Source organism: Callithrix jacchus, chromosome 9, assembly GCF_049354715.1.
Source record: "Callithrix jacchus isolate 240 chromosome 9, calJac240_pri, whole genome shotgun sequence".
In the NCBI taxonomy this organism is placed as follows: Eukaryota; Metazoa; Chordata; class Mammalia; order Primates; family Cebidae; genus Callithrix; species Callithrix jacchus.
Genome location: NC_133510.1, coordinates 34,866,083 through 34,890,751, shown reverse-complemented (window position 1 = coordinate 34,890,751; position 24,669 = coordinate 34,866,083). Strand labels below are relative to the sequence as shown.

Sequence of the window (24,669 nt, the reverse complement as noted above, 5' to 3'; positions counted from 1 at the left end):
ATTAGATCACAGGGATGGTTTCCCCCATGCTCTTTTCATGACAGTGAGTTCTCACGAGACCTTATGGTTTTATAAGTGTCTGGCATTTTCCCTACTTGCAGTCAGTCTGTCCTGCTACCCTAGGAAGAAGGTGCCTGCTTCTCCCTAGCCTTTCACCACGATTGTAAGTTTCCTGAAGCATCCCCAGCAATGCAGAACTGTGGGCCAATTAGAACTGTTTCCTTTATAAATTACCCAGTCTTGGCTATTTCTTCATAGTAGTGTGAGAATGGACTAATGCAGAAGGCAAGAAAGATACATTTGAGATAATAATACGAGTTAGGACGAAAAATACTCTCTAATTATCCTTTTTAAAAAATAGTATTTTCTACTCTTAAGTAATATTTGTGAAATTATTAAATTTAAAAATCAGTAGGCTTCCCAACCAAGTGAAGTTTTCCCAAATTCGGTAGAGAAGAAAAGTGACCCCTTAATCATTGAGAGTACAGACATAGATGGTACCTTGGAAACCAGCAGTTAGAAAGCCTAAAGCCGTCAAGCGTTTTTCTACATATCTGGCAGTCATCTCCATATCAGATGAACACATCAGCCTGAACAACTAGAAAAATAGGAGCCAGCTAAGAACATTCTCAAAGAACTGAGAAGAATCTCCCTGGAGAAAGCAAAGTGAAAACAACAAATGTATTAGAATTAATAACAGCTCATCAGTGTTCTGTCTTAGGGTGAGCATGAGCAGGAATCCCTAACAGCAGAGAATTCAAGTAGGTAGTTTAGGCATAGGTAGGATTGTGGAAGGAAGAAAACTTTCCCACATAAGAATAAATGAGTTTGGACACAAAGTCAGAGCAGAATGTGGGTAACATCAGGTCAAACTAGATTTTTTTTTAAAGATAGGTTTGACAAGCTAGGAAGGCAAAATCCTGGAAGAGACAGCATCGATTTTTAGAGAGAAGGTTAATAACAAGTACCTTTAGCCAAAGGTCTGAAGTTAAAAATGAACCATTTATTCAGCAGCAAGCTTCTCAGTTCTTGATGGTCAACTCCATTATGGTAACTGGTCATTCAAAATTAAAGAATCAGATTGTCTGACATCAGCAATAATATATAATGATTCATTTTTCCATGTATTCAGCAAATGTAATTTGATCCTCTATATGCCCATCACAGTGATAAACACCAGGCCTGTGATAAGTGAAAGTCAGATGAAATACATATGTTCTTTGCTGTAGTGCATTATTGTGTAAGAGTTAGGTATTAAATAGATAATTATAAATTTGGGTTGTTAATTATAGTTTCGATCAAAGCAATAGACAAAAGGTAGTATTTTGTGAGCATAAATTGAAGAAGGAAGTTTCCTAGTTTGCAAAGTAGTAAAGAAGACAAAGCCTCAAATATGAGACTGTCAGCCAAGTAAACATTTGGATAAACAGCATTCCTGACAGGGAGCATAAGTTTCATGAATTGGAAGAGAATAGGGAGATTGCCAGCGTGACTGAAATGTGGTGAAGGAGGGGAAAGAGAACAAGATGAGGCTAGAGGTTTGGTTAGGGGCCAACAGGATGTTATATGCTATATTGAAGATTTAAAATATTAATTGTAGTGGGAAAACAACATTTGAGTCCAGTTGGTATTATGACATCTACATTTTTAAAAGACTCTTTGAGATGTTCTGATATGGTATTTGGCATAAATTAGCAAGCAGGAGCGTGACTATGGGGAGATCACTTATAAGGCCATTTCAGAAGTCTACAAGAAAGAGGTTACTGGGGCTTGAACTTGGTTATTGACAATGAAGACCGAAAAAAAAAAAAAGGTAAATGCAATGGATTCAGTACATAATTAGGACATAGAAAAAGGAATTGTAGCTGTAGGCATCAAACATGAGCAGATGGTGTAGGATGGTGCCATTTACTAGAAAAGGAAGAACTGAAGGAAGACCAGATTTTGGGAAAATATTGAGAGTTCAGTTATCTTAGAATGAAATAACCAAGTAGAAATATTAAGTGTGTGTGTCTACAGTTAGGAAAAGATATCTTAACTGGAGACAGAGTTTGAGTTAATCAGTATATACATGTTCTATAAAAGATGACATCTATAACAGGAAGACAGAAACAATACCAAGTTTAGAAAAAGAAAGCTGAGTTGTGCATTGCCTGAATTTGAGATGTTTGTGTGATACCCAAGTGTAAATATTAAGTATGAGGTGACTTGTGTATGGTCACGAAAAATGGATTTAAAGGTTGCAAAAATATAAACTTTATTTCTCAGTATAAGCTCCATCAATGTCAGGACACTTTTGTAAGTGATGATACCAGCCATTTAGTCCATTCCTAAAGAACTGAGGGTTCTGGGAATTTAATCTGCCAACACAGTCCTTTTTAAATTCTTAACTGAAGAAAACTGGGTGCCCTTTATAGACTTTTTAACATTAGGAAACAAAAATAAGTCAGAAGGGACCAAATCAGACTGTAAGGTGTATGCCTGATGGTTTCCCATCAAAACTCTCCCCAAATTACCCTTGCTTGATGAGAAGGATGAGCAAAAAAAAAAAAAAAAAAAAAAAAGCACTGGCATGGTGAAGGACTCTATGGTAAAGCTTTTCCAGACACTTTTCTTTTAAAGCTTTGGATAACTTTTCAAAACACTCTCATCAAAAGAAGATATTGCCATTCTTGGCACTCCTAAAAGTCAGTAAGCTAAACGCTTTGAGGAGGCCAGAAACTGTTGCCATGAACTTTGCTGGTGACCAGTCCGCTTTTGCTTTGACTAGACCACTTCCACCTGGCTTTGATTATCTTTGTCTTTGTCTTCAGAATTTTACTGGCAAAGACACCTTTCAAATCCTGTCAACATTCTTTGAAGAAATGCTCTAGAGTCTTGATCCCCTTGTTTAAAATGTGCATTGAAAGCTCTGCTGTTATCTGCAATTGATCAGCATGCAATGGTTTGGGCACCTGAGTGGAAATTTTAAAAACTTTAATTTTTCAGTCAGCATATTTAAGCCGAACCAACTGATATAGCTATAGTTTTGGCTATTGTTTCTTCTGTTAATTGTAGATCTATCCAATTAGGGCATGAGCAAGATGAATGTTTTCTTCACAAATTGATGTGGATGGTGCGTCATTGAAGGCTTCATCTTCAACATTGTCTCATCCCTTCTTAAAATGAGTTATTCATTTGTAAACTGCTGATTTGTGGGGAGGCATTGTCCCCATAAACTTTTTGTGGAGCATCAATGATTTCACCATTCTTCCTCCCAAGCTTTACCATCAATTTAATGTTTATTTTTGCTTTAATTTTAGTGAAGTAAAGTTGCTCCTATAGGGTCTCTTTTCAAACTCATGTTCTATCCTTCTTAATCTCAAGCTAGATCCTGTTTAGACATGCTTTAACAAGTTAGTACAACTTTATTATGATGCAAAAATTTTTGAAACCCCTGTTTAGTTTTTTCACAATATGTATTTTTGAAGACCCTTTGCATGTAATTTGGTTGAGGGTCTGGATTTCAGAAAAGAAATTTTGGCTAGACATATAAATTTGCATTTATTATGCATGATCTTTCAGGTTATAAGAGTAAATGAGGATATCTAGGGAAAGAACATGAAGGAGAAAAGGAGAGGGGAAGAGGGAAGAGGAGAGGAATGATGAGAAAGACACAGGAAGGGAGGAGAGGAAAGGGGAGGGGAAAGAGAAGATGGGGAGATAACTTTTGAACCACAGATCTTTAAGGGAAAATAAAGTGCATCTGCTTTAAGTGCATTAAGCTGATCTTAATGCCTGATCACTTACAAGACATCAAGCTATGATTCACTTACAATTACCTACCAAGAGTTACTGCAAGGTGGAGGTAAAGGAGGTATGGTTGAGTGTGCTCACTAAGCTAATTTCTCTGGTTCCAAACTTTACTGCTGCTAATTGCTCTAGAGACTACTGAACATGGTAATGTGACTCTCATTAATGAATAAAAGAATTCCAAGTGATTTACCCTTCTATACTTTGCTCTGGAAGTTACACAGAACAAAAGACAGATCATGTAAAAGCAGTGATTAGGTTGTCGGCTTTGAAATTTCCATCTATTCCCTTGAATATAACAGTAATAATGTTGAAGTAGGAAACGTGTATTTATAAATATTAATAAAATTCAGAACAAATGTTGACAAGGTATGTGTACATAAACAGTTCACAAGCCACCTGCCATTTTAAGAATGCTAGTCATTTTCTTTAATAATTCCATAAAATTTTATTTCAGGTACTATTGCAATTTTACAAAGTTGTTGTTTTGAAAGCCACTCGAGAGAATGTATGTTTGAAAGTAAGGTGGGAAACCAGTTTAATATTCCACTGGTACAAGGGCAGATGGTTGCCCCACCCTGTATTAGATTGAGATCGTAGTCACATGCCTCTGTTAATAACAGGATGGGAATCTGCTGATGGTTAGAGGGGAGGGTAAGATTTAAGATGCATCAAGAGAACAAGGCTTAAGGTAGAAAAGGCAACTTTTAATGGATTCAGGTTATGGGGTCTTCAGAATTTTATCTCAGGGTAACTAGAGCACAGTGGACTAGCTATTTTACCATTTTAAGAGCTCTTTATTTTTTTAATGTGTAGCCAAGTTTCTCTCCAGTATCAATCACATTCCTCTGGTCTAAAGAAATAATCTTAATATTTACTGTAAATCAGGTACATTGAAAATGCATTATTTCAGTCTTTTTCTTTAATCTGAAAATGTCTGTATTTTGCCTGTATTTTTGAAAGATTTTCATGGGTATCAGATCACAGACTGACAGGCTGTTTTTATTCTTGCTGTTTGCTTCTCCAAAGATGTCACTTCAGTGTCTCCTGGTGTACACAGTTACTGACAAAAAAGTCTGACTCTTTAATGTTTGTTCCTTGGTGCACAGTGCATTTTTCCATATTCTCACTACCTTTAATATAGTTTTAACTTTTATTTTCATAGGTGTGACTGTGATGTATCTATGTGCTGTATTTGTTTATTCTAGTATTTATAATGTTTGAGGTTCTCTGAGCTTCTTGGATATGTGATTTATTGTTTTTTATTCTTTTTGGAACATTTCAACAATTGTCACCTCAAATATTTATTCTATCCCATTTTTCCTCTTTTCTTCTGGATGACTGATATTTATCATCTGATATTGTCCCAGAGTCCTTGGAAGCCCTGTGCTATGTTTTCCTCCCCACCATTTTTCCTTTTATATGTCAATTTGGGTGATTTCGATTAGGCTACCCTTAAGTTCATTGAATATTTCCTGAGCTGTATCAAGTACTGGTTGGTCTATCAAAGAAATTCTTAATTTCTAATGTTAACTTCTAAAAAAAAAATCTAGTGCTTCCATTTCACTCTTACTTAAAGCTTCCATCTACCTGCTTAAATTTTCACTGTGTTAAGGAATGTTTGCCACTCTCCCCTTTATATCCTTTAGTATTTTAATCACTGATATTTTAAATTCTCTATCTGATATTTTCAATATCTGAGCCACCTCTGAGTTTGGTTTAGTTCATTTCTTTGCTTTTGAAAATAGGTTGCTGTGTGTGTGTGTGTGTGTGTGTGTGTGTGTGTGTGTGTGTGTGTGATGCTAAACATTGTGTATGGAACAGTAGAGACTGAGGTCAATGGTATTTATACCTGAAAATGAGCATGCCCCTTCTGTTGGGTTGTTAGTATATAGAAGGGGATCTGACTTTTTAGTTTTGTTCTCACCCTGGCTGTCTTCAATGGGATACAGGCTTCAGATTTCTCTAATGTGGCCTGATGCTTAGAGAGAAGGCTGAGTTGCTGTTGCTAGTTTGTTTTCTTCCCTATTTTTTAACCAATGTTGTAATCTGCTCCCAGCTGTCAGCTGACTCCATGTGCCCTTCACACAGATGATACCTGTCGCCACGTTCTTGCCTGCACTCAAAAGGTAGACTGCTGTTGCTTGATACTCAATGCTAGGTTACATTGGAATGCAGGATAACAGGGGTCAAGTTCTGCTCTAATCTCAGGCTTAAAGAGCTCCTGTGTGCCGATGCTTCAAGAGTGCTGATTTTTCAGCATTTCTGCCCCTCCTCCCCATGAAGGCCAAGCTACCTTTATATATGCAACTGGTCTTGGCAGAGAGTTTCCTGCCCCTTCATTAGCAATGAGAGATTTCTAAGCCTAGATCTAAGACCTCCCCTAGAGAGGAGAGTAGTTTTATTTGCTTTTACCCTTCTTCCAGATGTAATGTGTCTCTGTCTGTGTTCTGTGGTTATGAGACTTTACCCACCCTGCTAATGTCATAAAGTGTGTTTCTTTTGTAAGAGAGGAGAGTCCAGGGAAGTGCATGGCCTGTCTCTCCACAGTTGCCAATCATTTCCCACCCAAATGGACCACCAGTGGGGGCTCTCTGATCTCCTTCCCTAATGCCAATCTTCTTTATGAGCACGTGAAAAATATCCTTGGATCTTGCAAATGATTGAAGCTTTTCCTCTTGTTAGATGTCCCCAGCTATTTCAGATTGACATGGTAGCCCATATGGCCTCTGTAGATCTTTAAAATTTTAGCTAATTATCGATTGCACATATTGTCCCTAGTGTGGCACTTCTTTCTCCTATATTCCATCACTAGTGAGACAGTTTGTGTGCCCTGCTTTTCTTTGGAGGAAGTTATCCCTTTCTGACTTCCAGGTTACCTGATTATCTTGTAGTCAGAGCTCTCTGATGAACAATAAAATCATTATTTTCTAGTTTATTCATTTTTTTTCACAGATAATGGTAGAAGCATTATTCTTTGCTGCTTTCTATGTCCTAAATGAAGACAAGTTATAGGACTTCTCTGATTATCAGTCATACTGATGTAGAGCAGTCACACTATAGCAAGCACAAGAAAGGTACAGAATAGTGATAATTCATACAAAATAATAATTGATTCTATACCTGGAGAGGCCTCTAAAGGATGGATACTTAACTTGGGCTGGGATCGAGCAGTATAAAATCCCTGGAAATCAAGTAACATATATTCCCTCCTCTATAGCTCTTTATTCCCTCCTATTTTCCCTCCTCACTTCTGACATATACTTTCAAGGAAAGGGGGTGGTCATGTCATACTTTTAAAAGGCTCCCTCAGTTATTTTCATATCCCTTCTCTTTTCATCCCATCCCTGCACGGTGAGTAGTTCTCTAGTCTGGAGAGTACTGACCAGAGACTTGATCACCAACAGAGCTAACATGGTAGACATTTCCAAAGACCTAGCATAAGGAGGGGTAAAGGTGGCTCTAGCCTTGTCCGATAGTTACCGTACTCTTTCATTTAAACTTTCTGCTGTACCAAAGGCCAAAGCCTCTCAATTTCAAGAACTCTGGAATAGTACTGCGAGTGCTCTAAATGTAGAGGGATTTGAAGATCTTAGATAAGACTCACACAGGTTAGGAGTGGACTTCATAAGATCCTGTCAGAACCTCAAAATCATTCTCTGTTCCTATGTTTATTCAAGTGGAATCTATAAGACTTATTTTCTATGCTACTTTGTTAAGCCATGGTGCTGTTTAAATTACTGTTGTGTATTTTTAGGTAACTACCTTATTAACCTATTCAACCACAGGAAAAAGGCACATTTGTGGCTAATTTTGAATATAATTACCTTAATGTTTTCTTTTATCTTTTAATATCTTTTAATATTTGTCATCCAGGACGGATGGGAATTTAAATCAGCTGGTTCAAAGCATATTTATAACTAATTTGCATGACTGTGATGAAGCAAATTTAACCTCAATGGTTTTCTAAATTCTGTGTTTACTTAGACAGTATAACTACATTTGATAGTTTCTTAATTTTTTCCCCTCAACTCCTAATGGTAAAAGTACAGATCTTTTGGAATAAGCATTATCTGTGGGTTCCTTTAGATTCAGTCATTGTTCAGTTGACCAAAGAGAAGTTACTATAGATCAACTTTTGGCTATCTATACTGGTAACATTAGTTAAAATTCTGAGTTGGCTGTGTTAAAATCAAAATTTAAAAACGCTATTTTTGGAAGTGACTTAGGGTTATTTTTAAATCTCTCCAGTCATTGTATTGTGAGCTGAGATGTGCTGGTAAATTTGTAATAACTGATTCTCCAGGGGAAAAGGGAAAACCCTAATGTGTAGCATTTGCTGATTTTGGTCATATAAATATCTCCACCATGGTTGATTCCAAGCTACCAACATGATGTTACCGAACATGTAATTGGGAAGAGGTACTCAGCAGCACACTATTATACAGAATTTCCACCATACAGATAAAATAGGTGTAAATAATCTCTACAGCATTAATAATATTAAAATGCATAGGAAATAATATATTTTGAGTATTCAGCATTTTAAAAATATGATTTAAACTTTATCATTTAATTATTAATGATGGCTATGATTTTTTTCAAACAACCAGCTTGCAAAATTCCTGAATTAGGCTCTTCCAAATTGTGATGGGCTGGTGCCAACAAACCACTGATTCTATGCCTTTGAGGACAAGAGCCTTTAAATTCCCAGCACTGGATTGGGTTTTGACTCACAGCCCACATCAGTGAATATTTGTGAAAGAAACAGTTCAAGTCAAGGTTAGCCAATAAAAAACAAACAAACAAAAACCTAGGCATTATTCTTTAAGTTCATACATCTGCATGGTCCAAACTGGTTTTTCATTTGCCTCCATTTCCCTTGTTTTTCTTTTTGCATATAATTTAGATTACTTTTCAAACATAAGTATAACTGGGTTATATAGCAGTTATTCTTGTCAAGAATTTTGCATCTGACAATTTTTCACCAAGTAGGCAATCTAGATCATATGTTATTCACATAAATCAGGAATTTTATTATCTACTTTAATTATATATTTTTAATTAAAATCTTGTATATTTTTATAAAGTAACACTTTCTGACAACTAAAATACTAGTTGTATTTTCAAGATATTTTTTATGACTTTCTCTTTAATTTCATAGGACAAATGTCTATGGTGAAATCTTTTCCAGGAAATTACAGCTGCTGGTTTCAAGATAAAACTCCTTATGAAGAAGCAAAGTTGATTGATTACCTTATGCAATAACTCCACAAAATGAATGTTTTACAGAATAACTTACTGGTACATTAATATCCTTCTCTGGAGTCAGTTTGGGGCAGGAAATAAACTGTGTTCCAAAGTATGCATATCAAAAGGAACTTATATAAAATTATCATATTAAATGAATCTATAAATTTTACATCTTAAGTGAATCTATAAATTTTACATCTTGAACCTATAATCAACTAAGAATGGGAAGAGGATATATACAAAAGATTTGTCAAAACTCATTTGTAAACAGCTCTATATTTGGAGAATTTTACAACGCTACAGATTGCTTTAACATATTTGTATTTAATAAAAATAAGGTGACACCAATCTATGTTGTTAGTCATCAGGGTAGTGGCTATCTTTGGGGCTAGTAGAGGATGGATTTGTGTGCATTATTAGTGTGAACAATATATACCTGTATGACATAATCATGGTATGGTTATTTTTTAAAATATATTCAAAAGTTTTTAAGTAAATACCTTTTTAATGATAATGAGGTTGAAAGTCCATAAACAAAGCCTGCATTTTAAATTAAGTATTGTAATGAATGTATCAACTATTTTGTTTTGGGCATTTATTCTTTCATGCATTCCTACAATAAACCCTCTTTTATTTTCTTCAGCTTTGTTGAGATATACTTGACAAATAAAAATTGTATGTACTCAAGGTATATGAGAGTCACAAAATGATGTTTTGATATCTATATACACATTGCTAAATGATTTCTACAATAAAGTTAATTAACATAGCCATCACCTTACATAGCTACCATTTTTTCTTTTTTGTTGACAATACTTAAGATCCACTTTCTTAGAGAATTTCAAGTGTATATTATGGTATTATTATAGTCACCTCATGCTTTACATGAGGTCTCCAGAACTTATGCATCTTACAACTGCCATGTTTGTACCCATTGACCAAGATCTCCCCATTTCCACCATGCCCTGACATTTAGCACCTAACGTTCTACTCTGTTTCTATGAGATTGATTTTTTTTTTAGAGTTCACATATAAGTGAGACTACATAGTATTCATCTTTGTGTGTGTGACACTTTAGTTAGCATAATTTTCTCCAGATACATCCTAGTTGTTGCAAATGACAGGATTTCCTTCCTTTTAAAAATTAAGCTGGGATGGTGGCTCATGCCTGTAATCTCAGACCTTTGGGAGGCTAAGACTAGAGGATTACTTGAGGGCAAGAGTTTGAAACTAGCCTGGGCAACATAGACCTCATATCTACAAAATATGAATAAATAAAGTAGCTAGGCATGGTGATACATGTACTGTAGTTCTAGCTACTCAGGAGGCTGAGGCAGGAAGATCATTTGATCCCAGAAATTTAAGGCTATAATCATGGCACTGTACGTCAGTCTGGGTGACAGAATGAAAGCCTGTCTATATGAATAAATAAATACCAAATAAAAATTGATTAATATTTAATTGCATACACATCAGATTTCTTCATCCATTCATTCTTCATGGACACCTAGGTTGTGTTCATGACTCGCTAATTGAAAATAATGCTGCAGTGAACATGGAAGCACAGATATATCTGTGGTCTGAGACACTGGTTGTTATGATTTCCATTCTTTTGCATTTGCTGAGGAGTGTTTTACTTTCAATTATGTGGTCAATTTTAGAATAAGTGCCATGTGGCACTGAGAAGAATGTATATTCTGTTGATTTGGGGTAGAGAGTTCTGTAGACATCTACTAGGTTCACTTGATCCAAAGCTGAATCCAAGTCCTGAATATCCTTTTTAATTTTCTGTCTCATTGATCTGTCTAATGCTGACAGTGGAGTGTTGAAGTCTCCCACTATTATTGTGTGAGAGTCTAAGTCTCTTTGTAGGTCTCTAAGAACTTGTTTTAAGAATCTGGGTGCTCCTGTGTTGGGTGCATATATATTCAGGATAGTTAGCTTCTTGTTGAATTGTTCCCTTTACCATTAGGTAATGCCCTTCTTTGTCTTCTTTGCTCTTTGTTAAAGTCTGTTTTTTCAGAGACTAGGATTGCAACCTCTGCTTTTTTTCTTTGCTTTCCATTTCCTTGGTAAACTTTCCTCCATCCCTTTATTTTAAGACTGTGTGGCTTTGCACATTAGTTGGGTCTCCTGAATACAGCACACCAATGGGTCTTGACTTCTTATCCAGTTTGCCAGTCTGTGTATTTTAATTGGGGCATTTATCCCATTTACATTTAAGGTTAGTATTGTTATGGGTGATTTTGATCCCATCATCTTGATGTTATGTGGCTATTTTGCACACTAGTTGATGCAGTAGTGTCATTGGTCTTTATATTTTGGTGTGTTTTTGCAGTGGCTGGTACTGGTTTTTCTTTTCCATATTTAATGCTTTTTTTCAGGAGCAAGGGCTGGCCTGGTGGTAATGAAATCCTTCATCATATGCTTATTGGAAATGATTTTATTTCTCCTTTGTTTATGAAGCTTAGTTTGGCCAGATATGAAATTCTGGGTTAAAAATTCTTTTCTTTTAAAGATTGAATATTGGCCCCCAGTCTCTTCTGGCTTGTAGATTTTCTGCTCTTAGTCTGATGTGCTTCCCTTTGTAGGTGACCTGACCTTTCTTTCTGCTGTCCTTAACAGTTTTTTCTTCATTTTGACCTTGGATAATCTGATGATAATGTGACTTGGGTTGATCTTCTCATGGTGTATCATCTTAATGGTATTCTCTGTATTTCCTGAATTTGCATGTTTTGACTGTCTTTCTAGGTTGAGGAAGTTCTCCTAGGTAATATCCTGAAGTGTGTTTTCCAGCTTGATTTCATCCTCCCCATCTCCTGGTTGTTCAATCAATAGTAGCTTTAGTCTTTTTATGAAGTGCCATATTTTCTGGAGGCTCTGTTCGTTCCTTTTCATTCTTTTATTCTCTATTATTTTACATTTTCTTATTTCAGTAAGAAGTTCTTTCAACTCTGATATTCTTTCTTCCACTTGGTCAATTTGGCTGTTACTTGTGTACACATCACAAAGTTTGTGTGCTGTGTTTTTCAGCTCCATCATGTAATTCATGTTCCTCTCTAAACTGGTTATTCTAGTTAGCAATTTCTCTAACGTTTTATCAAGGTTCTTAGCTTCTTTGCATTGGGTTAGAACATGCTCCTTTAGCTCATCATAGTTTTTTATTACCCATCTTCTGAAGCCTACTTCTGTCAATTCATCCATCTCATCCTCCATCCCGTTCTGCAGCCTTGATGGAGAGATGTTGCAATCATTTGGAAGACAAAGAGTCACTCTGGCCTTTTGGGTTTTCAGCAGTTTTTCATTGATTCTTTCTCGTCCTTGTGAGTTTGTCTAGTTTCAGGCTTTGAGGCTGCTGACCCTTGGATGGGTTTTTGTGGGGGCCTTTTGTTGTTGATGATGCTGTTGTTGCTTTCTGCTTGTTTTTCTTTCAGTAGTCAGGTCCCTCTTCTGTAGGGCTGCTGCAGTTTGCTGGGGGTTCGCTTCGGGCCTTATTCATCTGATTCGCTGCTGTGCCTTGAGATGTCACTCAAGGAGGCTAGAGAGCAGCAAAGATGGGTGCCTCCTCCTTCTTCTGGGACCTCTGACCTTGAGGGGCACCAATCAGATGCCAGTAGGATTGCTCCCATATAGTATGTCTGATGACTCCTGTTGAAGGGTCTCACCCAGTTGGGTGGCACAGAAAGAAGGACCTATTTAATGAAGTACTTTGTCCTTTGAGGGAGATGGCATGTTTTGCTGGAGGGAAACCCACTTGTCTGGGCTGCCCAGAGTCCTCATAACTACCAGGATGAGAGGCTAAGTCTCCTAGTCTGCAGAGACTGCAGCCACCCCTCCCTCTAGGGGCTCAGGCTCAGGGAGATCCTGAATTCTGCCCCTGAGCCTCCAGCTGGAATGGTTGGAGATCCTGTAGGGAAGCCCCACCCACTAAGGAAAGATAGGAAAGATAGGTCAGGGTTAGATCTGAAGAGGTACTCTGACCTGATGACTGCCACAGCCGGCATTTTAGTCATTTCTTGTCTTCTGGTAGCTTTTGGATTAGTTTGCTCTTGCCTCTCTGGCTCTTTGAATATCACAATTAAAAGAGCCAGAGTGTTGATGTGAGATCTTTCTAGCTTTATGATGGAGGCATTTAGTCATTTAGTGCTATACATTTTCCTCTTAACACTGCTTTAGCTATATCCCAGAGATTCTGATACATTTGTCTTTTAGTACAGACATAGGTGTCCCAGGGATTCTGGTACATGCCTGGGACAAGTATTGGGGCCAGGCCATCTAGACTCCCTGGTTTTAGCAAAAAAAAAGCACAATCTGGATTTATAGAAATAGGTGCCACCCTTCCCCCACAACCTCAGAGAGCTTAACTTGTTATTAGGTAATTGTAAGTCCCAGTGCTGGCTGCTGTCTCTCCCCCGAGGAGCTCAAATGGCTTAGACAGCAGGCAGCTGCAGCCAGTGCTGGTAGGCTCTCCTCTCTGGAGTTCAGTAAGCTTTAGCAGATTCCAGCTGAGAGGCTGTAAGAATCTGCACATTCTGGGATTGGGACGATAGGCTATGGTGGTATGTATTCATGAGTGGGATCTGCTGATCTGTGGGTCACACATTTCTGTGGAAAAGCACCGCTTCCCTGGCTGGATACCATGCTCACTCACCACCTCCCTTGGCCAGCGCAGGGGGTTCCCCTTCCTTGTATGGCTGTTAGGTGGGCCAGCACACCACACTGCTCTCACTTCTCTCCATGAGTCATGCCAGCCTTCTAGTCAATTTTGACGAGAGAACCTGGATACCTTGGTTGCTGGTGAAGGATTCACGTCTTTATTATGTTTTTATAAGAAGCATGGCACTAGTATCTGCATCTGGTAAAGGCCTCAGGATACTTTCATTCAGGGAAGAAGGCAAAGGGGAACCAGCAAGTGCATAGATGACATGGCAAGAGAGGAAGAAAGAGAGAGGGTAAAGAAGTACCAGGCTCTTTTTAACAACCAGCTCTAATGGGAACTAATTGAGTGAGAATTCACTCACCCCGATGGAGGACATTATTCCTCGGATATCCATCAATATGACCCAGACACCTCCCATTAAGTCCAGCACTGCCACATTGGGGATCAAATTTTAATGTAAGGTTAAGAGGGGACAAGTATCCAAACCATAGCAGTGCCTTGGATTCTGAGGTATGGACACATGTGGAATGGCAGTGAAGTCAGTGTCCAGAATACAGTTGTGTAGAGTGACTATAGGACCTAGACTGTAGGTAGCTCACAGGGACCATGGTTCTCTGGTGTCTGAGACGTGGACACTTACAGTGGAGCCATAGAGCCAGTGGACTGGAACATGGGTCCAGGTGGAGTGGTCATGGCTCTAGAGTTTGGTGGGGTTTGGGAGGTGGCATCACAATAATGACTCCTTTTTGGAGGGATCACACCATCTCCCTCTCCAGATTGTGCACAGTGGCAATGGCTCTTGATTATTTCAGTGGTGAAAGTTGCCAGTGTCCCCTGCACAGAAGGTCACTAGAAACCATCCTGGCATTTGATATGTGGCTAATACTGATAGAACCTACCACTCTAGACATCTCTATATATCTCAGGTATGCCATTCTCCCCAGTGATTTATTCTGTGTGATTATTCTGGGTGTTCTTGCTTATTTAGTGTTTGTTTTGTTTCATTTTGTTGCTTAGATTCTTTTGGAACTTTGAGCAATCCCAAGGATGTTTTTCTTGTCTTTGTAGGGAAAAGAAGGCTGATGTCTCCATCTCTACCATCTTGATGGCATCACTTCACATTAAAGCTTTCTAAAGGAATTACTTACTGTTTGACTCATACTTCTCAAAAGCCCAGAAGTTCTGAAATAGCCAAGAGTGAACACATATTTGTTGAATAAATAATTTGAGCCATAATGAGACAAGTCTAAATTGTCTTGAGACGAGAAACATGTTTGGGCTAAACTATGTTTCAACTATTTAAATGTGTTATTAGAGAAGCTAAATAGGATGTAATTTTAACAGCTCTTTCCTAATATGTATCCAGAGAGACAGATTGGCAGGTATCCAAAGCTGTTTGGTGACTCTCTTGGGGCAGAACTTGTTCCTGACATCTCTTGATTTAAATATGGGTTGAATATGGCTTCCTCCAGGAGCATTAGTCACTTAAAAAGAAAAACTACCTAATTTAGCTGGGCTCAGTGGCTCACACCTGTAATCCCACAACTTTGGGAGGCTGAGGTGGGGAGATCACAAGGTCAGGAGTTTGAGACCAGCCTGGCCAACATAGTGAAACCCTGTCTCTACCAAAAATACAAAACTTAGCTGGGTGTGGTGGCACGTGCCTGCAGTCCTAGCTACTCAAGAGGCTGAGACAGGAGAATTGCTTGAACCTGGGAGGCAGAGTTTGCAGACCACAAAGCCATTACCACACCTTTGCACTCCAATCTGGTGACAAAGTAAGACTCTGTCTCAAAAAAAACAAACCAAAAAACAAACAAACCTGTGTATTTTAAGGCAACTAAAAGTAAATATGATTAACTAGGGATTATTAGAATTATTTGTTATACATTAAACTTAAAACACTTTAAATTATGTTTTTCAATTATACTTGGAACCATTAGTAATAGTGTTAGTGGTCTCATTTTACATGGAGATTAGCTAATTTTCATGAAACCTGGGAAATCATTTGGTATACTGATATTTGAAAGCTATATGAAACATTAAGGAAACTCTTAGGTATTTTAGTGGAACCAGAAACATAAACCATGTAAAATATCTCAAATTTTGAGACATGTTAGGATACTTGTTCACTATTGATATTTATTTTTAATTTTTTTCTTTAACTGAATCTCTTTCTTAATGATTAGACAGATGCTTTAAATAGAATTGAATGGCATTAGAAGTATTTTTTTTTCTCCTGGTTACCATCTTAAAAGGGATATAGAAACTAAAGAAAGGGGACTCCAACTATAAAACCAAGGGAGCTTGCTTTATTATATTTTCCTCACTTTGAAATATATTATTGACATTGCAAATATTTAGATAGTATTCAAAAACAAAATCAAAATTTGTGTTCCACTACCAGCTTAATCAATAGTACTATATGCAACTGAAGTCCTCTGTGAATTTCTTTCCAGTAATACCCTCCTCTGCTTCCTGTAACTACAATCCTGAATTTGATATCTATATACTTCTCAGTCTTTTTTATAATTTCCATTCCAGACAAAATATAGTATCATTATACTCTCTTGCTTGTTTTAAATTTGATGATTGTAATTTTGATGTGTGAGTTCTTCTCTATTTTTTCTTCCTCAGTGTTAAGCTTGTAGGCTCTTTGTTGATTCTTGTAGCTCTATTGTATTATTTCTGAGTGAATTTTTAAAAATTCTGTTAAAGTGTGGTACAATGTAATAACCATGGCTTTTAGTCATATGGAACTCAAATTCTGTCTTATTCCTTATATCTATGTAACCTTAACAAAGTTATTTAAGCTATTTCAGCCAGCTTTTTTAAGAAATGTAGAATAAAATAATAGCATCTTCTTTATTCAACTTTTATTTTAGAACCAGGGGCTACATGGACAGGTTTATTATAAAAGTATATTGCTTGATAGTGAGGATTGGAGTATGATTGAATCCATCACTCAGGTAGTCAGCATACCTTATAAGTAGTTTTTTTTCAACTCAGCCCTTTCTCTTTCTCTCCCTCTTATATTCTCCAGTGTCTGTTGTTCCCATCTTTACATCCATGTATACCCAATGTTTAGCTCCCACTTATCAGTGAGAATATAGCATTTTCTTTGTAAAGTAGCCTTGGTATAATGATACAGTGTGTGTGTGTGTGCGTGTGTGTGTGTGTGTATACAAATAAACATGTATCCACACATATATACAATAATATATGTTTGGAACATAATAAATATTGTTTTCCATATTCTAATTTTTTTCTAGGTCCAAAATTTAAAATTAGTTGTGATTACTATAAATAGTTTTTATATAACAGGGACTACTTTTGGTATTCTGGGACATAAGAAAGTAAAGAAAAAAATTCTGATACATCTGTGGTTCTCAGGAACTTGATGTGGTAAAAGAGGCCTGAGCCATAGCTCAGTCATAAATCCTGGATGTAAATTCCAGCCCACTAGTTCACTGATTATGTAACTTGACCAAATTACTTGATTTTCTTTGAGCCTGATTTTTCGTTGACAAAATGGAAATGAGGCCACTTAATTGGTAAGGGCTTTATGATGATCAAATAAAATCAGTTGAGTAAAGTACTAAGCATTTTTCCAGCTTTATAGTATATGTGTAATACATATTAGCAGTTTTCCCTTTTGCCATCAATGTATTAACATGTCAAATATTAACAGAGGGCTTTTATATACATTTATACATTTACTTATCTACGTTTTAGGATTTGTTTTCCATCTTCTTTTCACTGTACACTTTGAAACCCTGAATTATTTCATTAACTTCCATAGCTTAAGCAGTTCTGGACACTTCCAAACCCGTTTATTCAGCTACAGACTCTATCCAATAGATTAATGGAAATTTTATGTGTCTAACTCTTCATTTTCCTAGTTTATCCCTCCTTTGTTATATCTAAAATTATTTTCTCATTATCTCACCATATTCTTGTAATACTTACTAAGTGCTACTACTGTAGTGTTTAAATATCTCTAAACTATTTTATTCCTCACCCTACCCTTACATTTGCCTTGTGTAGGCCCTCATCATTTCTGGTGGATTACAGATAATATTGCATTAAACTTATTCCTTGCCTCTGCTTATCGCATCCAGTCTTTCATTCATTCCCACCGCCCCCCAGAATCTGGCCCTATTACTCTCTTAGTGAAATCTTTAAATGTTTCTATTTCTGCAGAATAGTATCAAACACCTCAACAGTGTTGAAACGGTCATATATAATCAATATTTAAGCAGATTTTAAAAGATTCTGTATAATTTTACCCTATCACCAGACAATCTGTCTATTGTATCCACAGTTCTCATCATATAGAAACTTGAGTTTCTCAGGCTTATCATGTAATATCCTCCCTCCCTACAAATGCATGTGTTGTTGTATTTACTGGAAATGACTTCAAGCCTTTTCTTCCAAGACAGTCTTGAGATGAAATAAATTAATGTTTCTAAAGTCCTTACTGTATCAGAAACTGTGTTAAGTGATGTAAAGACATAGTAATAGCTGAATTTCCTAATAACTCTCTGAGGTTGACAGGATCTCCATTTTAAAGATGAAGAAATTGAGGCAGGATTTAAACTCTCATCGGCTGACTCCAAAAACTGTACTTTTAAAAACTGTGCCCTAAATAATTTATTTAACTGTCAAAAACTTAAAGAAAGATAGGTATTTAAATTGATTTTTACATGATAAAACTGATGCTCTTGAAGTATGAATGGTGTATCCTAGTCATATAGTTAAACTCAGCAAAGCCTAAATTTCATATCAAATTTGACGAACATTAAAGCCCACATTGTTTCCATTATAAACCCCAGTGTCTTTAAATATCACCCCTTCTCCAAAGGAATCATTTCCCAATGCTCCCATGGGTAGATGATAATGCCACGGTTTCTTCTGCTGATATGCCTCATATAGCAGAATAAAATAAGAATAATTAACATTTACCTAGCAGTTAATTAACATATGGATACAGTTCTATGTGCTTTGGTAATTATCTAATTTACATATCTCAATAAGTATCACAGCGACTGTATGCATTAACCTCCATCAATGTGGTTGCCTGCTTTCTTTATGAAAGTATGAAAACCTTGGAAGAAACAATGTACTGATACATATTTGACTTCATAGCATCCCTCCATCATGCAATTCCTTGCATGTAGAAGGTGCACAATAAATAATGTTAATTAAATGAATCGGCTATATTAGAGAGTTTCTATGATATTGGCAGGACACAGAGAGAAAAGTAGAAAGCATGTCTTAAATCTTAGAGAACAAATGAAATCTTCTCCCAGCAGTATTTATCCCTTGAACTCAGAAATGCAGAATCTTTGGTAGGTTATATTCTTTTCCTAACTCATCATGGCATTATTTTTTCTTGTATTGGAGACAAATTATTAATTTTCCAAATGACAGTAGTCAGGCAGGCTAGTTATACATCTTAATAGATATCACAGATTTATACCCAAATTTGCTTCGATTTATACCCAAATTTTGATTTATTTTATTGACCCTATTAACATTACAGAGTTCACTCCTAATTTTTACATGCATTATAAAACTCAAAATATTGGAAAGCCTCTTGATCTGCAAAGACATCACATTTGTCTAAAGTGGCCATCTCCGTTTTCCATCCATTTGGAAAGATCGTTTAAGTGTTTTTCTCAGGCATAGTCAGACTTCTGAAAAATGGAAATTGGCTTTTTACTATGACCTTGCCTTTGTTTTATCTGAGAGTACAGTTGTCTACTTTACCTCCATCATTTCCATTCAAGGCTTACTTGCTGCATCTTTTATTGCTTCAGGATTCACTATCTCCATGGTTTTCCTCATGCTGTGTATTTCTCTACTTTGCTGGGTTTTGATTTTTATCTATTCTAGGATGATGACAATGATGATGATGATGATGAAATGGTGATGATGATGATGAAGATGATCATTGTATGCATGTGTGTGTGTGTGTGTGTGTGTGTGTGTTGTTTGTGTGTGTATTTCTCATCTCTGGCCCCATCTTTAGACAACTGAATCCTGAAACTTAACCAAGCAGATGCAAAGTTGCAGTCTTCATTTCAGAGTTGGCTTTGGAGACTTGTATGTGAGAAACTGCTGGCTTTCCTCCCATTCACTGAAGAAAGAGGAACTAAGTGAATACTCTTCCCAGCTACCTGGTTACACACTGTCGAATCATACCATTTTAGGAAAGTTAAATTTCTAATGCTTACATTTGTAATAATCATAGGTTATATCAATAATTTAGATTTCCTAAATTGTTGTATTCTAGATAACCTTGTACCTAATTTCAAAAATATTCAAATTTCTACTTATAAATAAAATGCTCTTGTTATATGAAATTGCTTCTATATATGATTAAATTGATAAAACTTCTGTAATTTTTAAAAATAAGACCTTTCAATCTTCTATTTAAGGAATAAATAATATTACTCATAGAAGAGAGAAATATCATAAAACAAAGTCTGTGTAGTTTACTTGAAGTTTATTAGCCTGGTGACAATATATGTAAATATGAAAATAGAAGCTACCCAGGGCAAAACAAAACATTGTGGCACATGGAATACATAATAGACAAAGGAATTGGGTGTCTAATTTCTCAGACTGCCATTTAGAATGTTTTAGGATCTTTATCAGCCACATGCAACTGTCTTCTCTATGGCTTACTAGGGATTATGCTTCACATGCTCTTGGACATCTCTAAACTCTGCACCTATTGTCATCAGCACCCCTACTACCTTCAAGGGCTGATATCAACTGCCTTTGATTTATTGATGAAATTAACCACGATGATATCACCCAGGGTGAATGGCTCCCTACTGCATAATTCTTAGTTGGCAATCTTTGGTTAAACTCTGACAGTTATTCTGTACTCTAAACCTGAGTAAAGAACTTCTATGAGTAATATTATTTATTCCTTAAAGAGGAATAAATAATTCCTAAAAGAACTTGATGGTTTCACTTTGATTTTACAAATGATGAGGTGGAATGGGCATAGAAATATGAATTGTGTATGTGTGCACGCACATGTGAGAGAGAGTATAAAAAGAGGCTTTGGGAAGATAGGACTTTAGGCATCTCAGTGACCCTAATAACATCATGTTCAGTCCACTTTTGGTAGAAAAATAAGGCTTATCAGTTTTTACATCTAAGACACTTTGAAAAATAGACAAGCATTTCTTATACATACATGCATTTGCTGTTTTGCATGAATCTCCCATCCTAGTATTTTTGCAAATACTGTTATGACAATTTAAAATGCTACCTTTGTTTTTCCTTGATGAATATTAGCATAATCAAATGGACATTTTGTTTTAAAGCCTGCTTTTTTTAAGGCAATGAAAACAATATTATGTTCTTAGAAGCTTAAATTCTAAGAGAAAGAGCTCTCACAACCACTGACACACCCAGAGTACAGGTACTTGTGTTCCAAAATAACTCATTGATGAACACATGTACTCATATTAATGATTTTTTAAGAGAGAAACTCCTTCCACATTTTTGAAATAAAAAAGTATTTGTAAATTAAAGTTTTCTAAGAAAGGTTATTCAAATGAGTCCATGTAAAAATCTCCATATTTTATAGCCATATATTATTTTTTCTTTGTTTCATTCATTTATTTTCCTTATTTTCATTTAGTCTTATTGATGTTCCAGAAATGATAGGCTAAAGCCAATTCCGTATATCTCACTTATAATGTAAAATATTCAGCCTCAACTTGCAGACAGTATATCTTTTCAATAAACGATAGCAGATGCTGTAGCATGTCTGCCAAAGAAAGAGTCCAGTTTAAACATTCTGCAGTATGCAAATGTCATCTCCTCTATGTGAATGTTTTACCCGAGTGGATGTTGCAGGGTTGGAGGCTTCTGCCTATGATTTAGTTTGTAATTTTATTTGTGGAAGTAAACCAATCGCGGAGCTCCAATTGTCTTGGCGGTGAGGTGATCAATAGCCCATTACTGGATAGAACAGCGACTACAGGAAGTGCATTGAAGATTTTAATGCATGAATTATGCATGCAGCGCTCATTCTTTAGTCTCCGAACAGAATGACAGGGTTTGTGAAGTCGCCTCAGATAGTTTCTTGCATTAAGTGACTGCAGTGAAATGCCTAATATTTTCAGGCATAGAAGCAGCATTGACTCAGGCCAGCCGAATTTGGAAGATGTAAATCTCCCAGCTTACAGCACAGAATGCTTTATGTGAAAGTATTGCTATGTAGAGAGCCGGCTTTTCTGTCATCTAACCTGCTCTCCCAGGTTGGCTGAAGGATGGGAGCGGCTGTGCCTGCCTGTGAGGTCACAGCATGAAGTCCTTTTAACTTGCTTTCTGCTGCAGGAGAGAGTCATATTGTGGTATAACTGTTGCTGTATGTATTCAAATGGACAATTTGCAATAGATATTATACCCAGGACGACAGATAACTCAACACATAAGGTAAGTCCAAGGTTTTTTTTTTCTAGGTTAGGTAATTGTAAAATAGAATGTGCTGAGTTAGGGTAATGGTGATGCCATATTCGTAAGGTTGACTCAGATCTTAGTATTGCAATGCCAGCATCAGGACTCTCAACCGTTATGTTAAATGAGAGGTGACTTTCTACATTTGATATTATTGGATCATTGGGTATTTTATCTCGCATGCAAAAGCTTTTCAAGAATGTACTAGAGCTCGAACGTGTAGAAGACTGCAAACTGGAGAGGGGCAGCAGGAGAATGAGCTGAATTGATAAGTGGAAATTACCTTCCTGTGGGGAAGTTTTAGCTCGGCTGTTGCATCACATTGGCTCATATTATTTCCTTAATGGCAACATTTTCAAATTCTAGTAAAACATGTGGGTAGACACCAGAAAATGCTCAATCCTTCTTTCAGAAGTAGAGGAGAGCACTGAGGTACTCAAACTAAAATACTGTGTTGCATACAAATTGAACAGATGGAATTAAAACAATTTGGACTAACATGTCCTTGAGGGAAGACCTTGCTGTCAAACAAAACCATTTGACTTCTACCTGGTTTGTTTTATCCTCTTGTCAAGAATTCCTTACTCCAAAATGTGTGGAGAGATGACATGTTGTAAAATTTACCCAAAAAAGAGTTTTGTTTCTTGGCATTTTAAAAATTAACATTATATAACTATAGAACCCACTACATAAGATCTGAATACATTTATTAAAACTCTGTAAGCCTGAAAAATATAGTACTGTGCTAGTATATTTGTCAGAAGTCATTGTTAATTAAAGTTGCTTGCTTAAATATCATGGTAAATTATTAATTCCTGAATATTTCTTTAGGACGAGAAAAGAGAATTAATAAATATAAAGCAAGAAGCACTAGATAAGTAAAATTATTTAAGGATACTTTTCAGCAGTGAATTCATATTACTAGTGAATATATATGCACACACATACATATATACAATTCATAGTGTATAAAATATATGCACTATAATATATAGGTATATCCACTTCCTCATGTATGTTTATTGATAATGTTTTTAAAAGTATGCTTGCTAAATCATCTATCAAGGGCCAAGAATAGATAAGGACAAGTATGTTTTGGAATAAAAAAGCATGACTTAATTTTTTAAGAAACAAATTTAGAACAATGATGATAATAAGAGCACAGGAAAACTACCTTTCAAGCATTTCACAGTGCATTTCAATTCTGCTACAGTGTTACTATATTACTTGGGTTTCTTGTTGCCCAGGTGTTGTGCACAGAACTCCCGGCATTACAGAATGGTTTAAATCTTCAAAACTGATCTAGTTTAAGTATAAGGGGAAACTCACACCTGGAGTTTTTTCCTTAGGGAGGGGAATAAAAGGAGGAGAAATTACTACCTGCATATCTGAGAAGTCTCCTGATGCTGAGTCATGGTGTTCAGTTCTGCTCAAATGCCTCCTGGCTGAGGTGGCTGATTAACAGCTAATAAAATGGAATCTAGAGGAAAATGAGAAAGAATGGGCGGGGAGGAGCAGAAACTTGATATTTATTGCCTAATGACACACACTAAATTCTGAGTAATAAGTAGAATGGCAGTGCTACTTGTTGGATCTGGCTGAGTTGACAGTAGAAGAATAAAAGCACTTGCGCTGGGTGACAAGATCATAGCAGTAAAATTAATGGCCTAACAAGGGGAGATTGTATAAACAATGGGATTCAAGGAGCAGTGTCCTTGTACATATCTAAACCTCTCTTTCTTCTTTCTAGTCTCAACCCAAGCCATTCATCAATCTCATTTTAAAAACATGATGGTCAGATAAAGAATAGTTTCCGGATCATGTATGGGAAATCTGGAGTAAGATTTTCTCAGTTCTTGCTTCCCAGAGTGATAATAATTAATTTCTATAGGCTATCAGTTGGGAAGAACCAACAGAAAATTGATGCGAATTTTTTAGTATCTTATTTGATATATATGAAGCACCAAAATTAGGTTAGATAGTGATTGTTACGGTAACATATAATTGTTTTCGATATAATTGGAAATGGAGACTGAATATATTATAAAAATATATATTAAGAAGGAAATAGGGCAACTAGAATGACAGAGTAGTGAAACATCAAAATAAGATTTTTGAAAGAAAAATGTACTTAAATTATAGTACATATACATTATTAGTGACTCTTAAAAATCGATGTATAAAAATTCTGAAGTAACAGGTTTACTAATACAAGGGTTTATAATTTCTTTAAAAATAAATTTTAAAGGTGACTTAGTAGAGTGAGAAATAATTGACAAGATATTTTAAAATAGCTGTAATATTTTCTATAGGGAATACTCATATAGCTAAAATATATTTGAACTTACACTGTAATAAATCTAAGCAGAAGTCTCTCTGTGTATATGTATATGTGTGTGTGTGTGTATATATATATATATATAGACAGAGTATAGTATGTATGTGTGTATGTGTGTGTGTGTGTGTGTATATATATA

At 36.2% G+C, this 24,669-nt stretch overlaps 1 protein-coding gene and 1 long non-coding RNA gene across 12 annotated transcripts in view; one reads left to right on the top strand and one right to left on the bottom strand.

Moving 5' to 3' along the window:
- The window catches only part of LOC144577880 (uncharacterized), a 55,068-nt gene extending 31,413 nt beyond the window's left edge, over positions 1 to 23,655 (bottom strand). Inside the window, exon 1 of the long non-coding RNA XR_013522709.1 lies at positions 23,573 to 23,655. This is a non-coding gene — a long non-coding RNA (uncharacterized LOC144577880). The remainder of the gene's footprint in view (positions 1 to 23,572) is intronic.
- CNTN1 (contactin 1) overlaps positions 1 to 24,669 on the top strand; it is a 376,715-nt gene that overhangs the window by 111,950 nt on the left and 240,096 nt on the right. For 4 of the 11 annotated variants that reach the window (XM_035255800.3, XM_035255802.3, XM_035255805.3 and 1 more), the window contains exon 1: positions 21,759 to 22,171. The exons of 5 other annotated variants lie outside the window; for them this stretch is intronic. The gene's annotated coding sequence lies outside the window, so the exon portion shown is untranslated. Of the gene's footprint in view, positions 1 to 21,758; positions 22,172 to 24,669 lie in introns of those variants that run through there. 2 more of the 11 variants (XM_078338910.1, XM_078338911.1) reach the window with 1 other exon arrangement.